A 7697-nucleotide genomic window follows, 5' to 3' on the forward strand; every position below is an offset into this window, starting at 1 on the left:
TACATTGTCTCCTATGGGTTTAGAAGAATTACTAAATAGTAAAAATCCTTCCCCTCCTCTTCTTTTTGGTAAAAATTAGAACTTTCACAGCTACAAAACCCTTCAGAATAACCATGCCAATCTTATAGCACTTTTACACAAACATATGTACTCTTCAAAAGAAACCCACAAACTGCCAGGATTGAACCGGTGTGAAGAGGATAGGAGATGCCTCTCCACCTATTGGGTCTCTGCTGAGGCCTCTGGAGAGGATGTGGGAAGAAGACCTCGCTCCAGGCTTCTTCCTCATCCAATGGCATCCTATCCTGCCAGTGACATCACAGAGTGTGACGGTTAGTGTTCACTATCAGCTGGATTCAATTGTTAATTGATGTGGGAAAGTCATCCTAATTGTGCACGTTCCGAGGAGGCAGAGGGTCCCGAACTGTGTAAGTGGAGAAGGAGAATGGGGCATAGTGCGCTTTCATTCCTTTTGGTTTCTGATTTGGAAGGTGGTGTGACCATCATTTCAAGCTCCCACTGCTACAGTGAGCTAAAGCAAACCCCCTCTCTCTTCAGCTGCTTTTCTTGTATATTATATCACAACAACAGGAAAGACATGGGGCATCCACAAAGTACAAGCACGTAGTCATCCTTTTCTGATACTCTCACAAACGAGCAGATCCCCCATCACCTTTCAAAGGCTTCTTCCTTCTGCTGTTTCCCCCTGTGTTGTTGTGGCTGCAACTCTGTCGTGAGTTAACCCCACTTACCCTTCATCTGCTTTTGAGTAAGTAAGACCTTTATTGTCCCAGTACTTGAACAACCGTTTCACACTAAGTATTTCACTTCACAGTAGCCATTTAAATAGCTAAGCATCTCGTGCTTGTCTGCAGGGAATATAATGTGAAACATTAAAGATATGCTACAGACAGAGAGGTGCCAAGTATGCCGAGGCGCACTTTCTCTGGATAAAAGAAGAATGCTTTGTGGAGGTCTGAATTTCTTGAGATGCGTTTACATGTCATTAGCTTCTGAGGTGGTAAAACTAAGGATCAGCAGCCTCTTATGGTTCAGCTATGAAATGGCCCCCAATAGACTCAGGTGGTTATAAATTCTTGGTCTCTCAGGTGGTGGAAATGTTTTGGGAGATTGTGGAACCCTTGAGAGGTGTGGCCTGGCTTCAGAAAGTGAGTCACTGAGGTGTGGACCTTGAGATTTCCAGCTCAGTTTCCCATCTTGTCTCTGCTCCTGGTCCACTGAGATAGGAACAAACAACCTGATGCTGCTCTTCCGAAGCTACCAGCCACCCAGCCACAATGCGCTCCCTGCTATGATGTACTGTCGTTAAGCCTGAGCCAAAATGGAGCCTTCTCCCCTGAAGATGCTGTATCGGATATTTGGTCACAATGATGAGAAAAGTAACTAACAGTCAACCTTCTTACCACCTCTTGTGACATTTGTCACCGTGCTCTAAAAGGATACAATGTTTATCACTTTAAACATTTTTACAGCTGTAGCATAGAGCACAGAAGGACCAGTTTTCATATTTAATTGTCACTTATTGTAGTTCTGGTGCCGAAAGAATGAAATCCAAGTCATTCTGTAGCTATCATTTCTAACACCACATGTAATTCATTTACTGAAAGGTTTAGAGAGAGTAACTGGAGAGCAACCTTTCCCCTGTACGTTCAGTGCAAATTGAAAATGACTGAATCTTTAAAACAAGAGAATGTCATACGTTTTGATGAGATGGGTGAGTTCTCTAATTGGAATTTGTTGACATGGATTTGCAGGATTCTCATTCATTCGTTCGTTCATTCATTCATTCATTCATTCATTCATTCCTCACTCTTAATACTTATTGACTGTTTTCACCAAGGCTTTAACATTCCGGCCTTAAGAATGATGATTCAAAAATAAAGATCTTTCCTTTACTTCTCACCCAGTGTGTAGTAATTTTTAAATAGTTGCTTCGAGGGAAAACATGATGTGACTCAGAAGTGCAGGGAGAATACTGAAAATGTGGACTTTACCAGCTTCAAGAGTTGTCAGAACCAGTGAGGGACAAGGGACTTGAGGATTGTGCAAGGCAGTGACTTTATGACGGGCCTTGGAGCACAATGGGCAAGGACAGAAGTGAGGGCATTGGAGTGAGAAACTGGAAGTTAGAATGTATGATCAGGGCTATGAGAACCCAGAAAAACAGAAGTATTCAAACTGGGATACAAGAAAGGGGAGGGAGAAAAGAAGGTTTAATACAGAATGGGGAAACTGAAAACACTAAGTAATTTAAGGATTTCGGGTACTGATCATGACAAGGCTTAAGAAATACTTGTAGAAGTGAGTGACTGAGGTGGGGCAGAAATTGTAGAAGTGAATGACTGAGGTGGAGCAGAAATGGAGAACCACGGATATTAGAAAGATCGTGCGTTTGGATATTAAGGTATGAGGTTTTCAGGAGTTATGATAGGAGTCATGGGCAAACCGAAAAGTCCTATGACAATAGTGGAGAAAAGAACAAAAAGAAGTGCTCACTATGGAGGCAGAGAGAAGACAGGCGTCATAAAAGTCACATGTCAGTGACAGTGACAGAGTAAGAGCGTAACTACAACAGAAACATTAACAGACACAAGAGGATCACTTCGTTTCCCAGAACATGGGGGCTTAGACCTCAAGACAAGTTGTGGCTCAAAGATCTTCTTAGACATCATTCCAAGGAAACTTTTGGGCTAGCATCAAAGGAATGTATATATTTCTAGAACACGGAAGTAGAATCCCACAGAAGTAAGGTGCACATCGGAAAGCTGCTGTTTCCTTCACACACCCTGATACCTTGTGCCTCATTTTTGAGGGCAAAATGAATACAGGAGACAACAAGTTTAAAACCTGAGGCCAACCCCAAGAGGACACCCAACATTCTCCACAAAAGAGTCATTCAAAATGAATCTCATTGCATACCATGGCAAGAAATCATACATGTCTTGATTCCAGCAGTGGATGGAAAAGGAAGTTATTTCTTCAGAAAAATCTTACCTGTAACTCTGTTTGAATTCTTTTATTAACTATTCTTATTAATTCATGATAAAAGAAGGTATATGGTCCATATGAGAAACACTGAAATACATAAAACAAAGAATAAAAACCAAACCTAGAAAGTTGAAGCTGTGGTTTAAGTGTCAGGAGCTGGGGCAAAAGCTCCCCGAGGAAAGGAATTGCAGACCTCACTTCAAAGAATTACCACTCGACATTCAGAAGAAAAATAACTCACAGTAATAACTGCACACCACCCAGAAATCTATGTCCCTTGGGAGAGACCTGGCAGAAAAACAAGACAGACGTAGAAAGATTCCAATTTCAACACTATTATTTGTATAACACAAAATGTTTAATAGTTTCCGAAGAGTTCCTATTTATAGTCATCTTTAGGGGCTGATAGTGGGGGATGGTGTCCAGGACCCCTGGGAGACACCATAGCCTGAGGATATTTGATTCCTTCACATAGAATGAAGTGCATGCTAACTGATTTAAATCATGTTTAGCTACTAAAAAACTGAGTATCCATAACACATATGCTTGGAACTGGATGTGCTTTAAATGTAGAATTTTCGTTCCTTTTCTGCTTTCTTTTCCTTTTGGAATAGCTGCACAGGTTTTCTACTGAGCATCCATGATGACAAAAAAATAATCCCAATTCCTTCAAAACCCAACGTTGTTTCAGTTTCAATTCTTCGAAAGTGTTAGAATTTTGAACACTTTGTGTTTTCATATTAGGGGCTGTGCAACCTGCACTCAACACCGTGTGACTGCTGTGTAAACAGGTATCACATTCTCTCTTTAGAATAGTGGTTTGATGTTCAGTACAGAGAGAGGCACATTGTTTGAAATATTTTTAATCTGTGGTGGCGTGAACTTGCAGATCTAGAGGGTGGAAAACCACACGCAAGAGCATCACCCCATATGATCCTATAAATTCCCCAAATTAAAAATAAAATTCTACTTATACCTAGACACAGTGCAGATACCTTCAAAACACATAAAAACACAAAACAAATAAAATTTAAAAACAGCCTAAGATTCTGTATTTAAAAAGCATTAATACTGGGAGCCAGTTTTTCAGGAACATTTATGGAAGCAGGGTAGACTAGCATTTTAAATACGGTGAGCAATCAAGAATAATAGAGAATTGGAAACACAGTGAACTGTCTCTCAGTAAGATGAAGAAATTTTAAAAATTACACCCAGTTCCTGAGCGAATACACCACTAATAAACCGACAATAAGCAAAGTCCAAATATATATCAAAAAAGGAAAGAAGATGGGTACAAATACTATATGAAATATCTTATTAAACGGGCTTATAAATTAATCCAACAAGGAACACTACAATTAAATTACATTTAATTTATTGAAGAATAACTAAAATGCTTGCTATTATTTACAATTCCAGTGAGAGGTCATAGACAATATTTTGTGATATTAGAAAAGATGCTACATCTGCTCATTAATACTAGAATTTGTTACACATCTGTTAAACAATATAGATGACTACTAAAAGAATGGACATATTTTACAGAAGAGCAGGGAGAGAAAAGTGAAACCAGAAGACATTTAAAACCAAAGTCTAGCATGTCAGCACCTGATTCTTTATAAAAATAGAAACCACTTATGAAAACAGGTAAACTTACAAATTCAATATAAAGCCAGTAATAATCTACATTTTTTTTTAAACTTCATGAGCACTGGGTAGATTTGTAACTGTCTTTGGCTCCGCTTCCATCCTGCCCTGTCCTTCCTTAGGTTCAGTGTCATGGTTCCCATGAGTGCAGTGGCTGACTTTTCTCTACTCCCTGTGACATTTGGTATAAAAAGAGGTGATTTAAAAACCAGAGAATTTGGTAAAATTACCTGTTGGGGTGAATTATTTTCTTAAATAAAGAAAAGTTGTTGATAGTGATACTGATTTTAGAAGTTATCTAGTGTTTTTTATTTCATTTTGAATCAATTGTGGTGGTTTATACTATTTTACAAATGTCTCCATCATAGCTAAGCTTTTCTCTTAAAACCTATTTTCATCCATGATTTTACAAATGAAGAGAGAAGGAAGATTTCAAAATGTATCTTTTGTTAGTGATTTGAGAATGTGTACCAGCATACAAAGCAATGGGATTGAAGAAACAGAAGAGATGGGCCAGTTTTCAGTCGGTGGTGTCATCCAAACACATTCCTTTTCCCAGTACTCCTTGATAGAGGATGTACGGTCACACAACTGTTGTAAGCATTTATAAGTAAGTGGAAGTGGCATGTTTAACTTTTGAAATACTCCCCAGAAGAGAGTTGAGATTTGGGTGAGTACAATGCTCATCCAGCATGCACAAAGCTTGAGTTCAGTTACCAGTACCACATACAACTGGACAAGGTGGCATACTGTTCCCAGAACTCAGGAAGTGGAGCCAGAAGGATAGTGAGTTCAGGGTCATCCTCACTTGCCAGCTGGCCAGCCAGCATAGGCTACAGACCCTGTCTCAAAAAGAAAAAAAGAGGAAAAGAAAGAATTGAAAAAAATGCTGCACATCTTAGTTTCTTTCCCTTCTTGGTGCTGCTGGCTGGAATGGAAACGTCAACCCCAGTTGATGAAGTGATTTTAGGAATGGAGTCTTGTCTACAGGGACCAGTCAGCGGAACGCTCATCACTTCTTGAGGTCTTTGTGGAATGAAGCTGCTGTTTCTCCTGGACTTATTTTGCTGAATTTTAACACAAGAGAAAGAAAGCTCAAGTCTTTTTGGTGCTGTTGTTATTGGGAGGTTCCAAAGCACTTGTGGATGACCTTAATCAAATCCACAGGAAAACGCTTAAGGGACAAGCTCCTACAGATACACAAGGATGTTTCTCTTCATCCTATGCACATACGTTTTCCAACTGTGAGACCAAGTCTGACTTGAACTTTAAGTATAATTAATGCATTTACTGACTTGAATATTGGAAAATACAAAAAGAGAAAGAGATCCAAGGTAATCACAATCCTTAGACAATTACTGTAAGTTTTGAAGTATATTTTTATATCAAATCAAAACTAATCCTCTCTTCCTTGACAATGGTTAGAGAGCCATCCATGACTACTGATAAGAAGGAAGTGATCTGGGATAGCAAACATTTTTTCAAAGTCCCCCTTTCTACTCAGAGATAAATTTGATTTTCAAAAATATCATTTCATGTACTAAAAGGCCTCAAAGTGGGCTAATGCTTTGGGCTTGGGTGGAGAAGTGAATTTTCAACTACAGAGTGAGAATTCATGCTCTAAAACTTGGTAACCTTTCCTTGTTGGTTGAAAGATTCGAAGATGCTTGTCCTGTGAGCAGTGATGGTCTCGTGGAAGCCACTAGTCTAAAGGTCAGTACACTGTGAGGTACCAATTTTAGTAAGTGGAGTCTGTGATTAAAAAAGAGATGAAGAATAAAAGGAGAGTGTAGGAAAAGTGAATTCTCCTGGTTCACTTCTACAGAGGGGCTCTACAAGATTCCAGCCATGAACTCCTTGAGTTCATCTCTGAGCTTACTGTAGGTGATTAGAAATACTTGGCTATATATGTTTCATGTATGTCATATATTTTCATCACATATATGTAGGTAGAGTTTTCCTGCCTGGCCCACAGTCAGGACAAATCTCTCTCACCTGCCAGTCCCACAGCCGTCAGACCCGACCAAGTAAACACAGAGGCTTATTTTGGTTTCAAACTGTATGGCCGTGGCAGGCTTCTTGCTAACTGTTCTTTCAGCTTAAATTAATCCATTTTTATAAATCTATACCTTGCCACATGGCTCGTGGCTTCCCGGCATCTTCACATGCTGTTTCTCATCTTGGCGGCTGGCAGTGTCTCTCTGACTCAGCCTTCCACTTCCCAGCTTTATTCTCCTCCTTGTCCCGCCTACACTTCCTGCCTAGCCAACGGCCAGTGTTTTATTTATTGACTAATCAGCAACACATTTGCCATACAGAACATCCCACAGCACTAAGGTGAGAGAGATTTGCCCTGACTGTGGGCCAGGCAGGAAAACTCTACCTACAAATGGCGCCCAATGTGGGGCACGAGTTTCCACCTAAAAACCTGAGAAAAGATTCTAAAACGGAGCTAAAAACAGTTCCTAATTGTCTCTCTCAAATGAGCGGCAGCTGCTGGTTTGAGCTACTGGTGGGTTCCTAGCGTGTGTGCTCGACCTGCCTATGGCGGGAATGAGGCCTTTGCAAGTGGCACTTTGAGCTGCATAGTGGATTTAGCCTTTGCTGGTGCAGAGCAAAAGGGGAGGTTTCTGGGCTACAGGCTGCTTGGCTAAAAGCATAGACCCCCGATAGCTCCCAGAGCTGGCGGTAAACCATGGCCATGTTGGGAAGCTGAGGTGGGTGGATCCAGCAATAAGATTCTAAGGCAATAGATTCACAATAAGACAGATTCAGATGTAATAGTTTACAATGTGTGTAAAATATACGTAGGCTTGAAAGAGACAAAAAAGGTGATATATAAAGTTATATAAACAAATACATAGTTTTAAAAATAAAGTCTTTAAAGAGACAGTAATATTAATATAAAAAATAAGCCACGTAAAGATGAGTATTACACAGAGAATCTGGATTGTGTTGTCTTTGGGACTTTTAACTGCAGAAAAACATTTGATTGTAAAAGCTGTTGAGTTATGTCAAAATGTATACTTTAAAGGTACCTT

Source organism: Peromyscus californicus, unplaced genomic scaffold, assembly GCF_007827085.1.
Source record: "Peromyscus californicus insignis strain IS unplaced genomic scaffold, ASM782708v3 Scaffold_6__1_contigs__length_162567912, whole genome shotgun sequence".
Classification (NCBI taxonomy): Eukaryota; Metazoa; Chordata; class Mammalia; order Rodentia; family Cricetidae; genus Peromyscus; species Peromyscus californicus.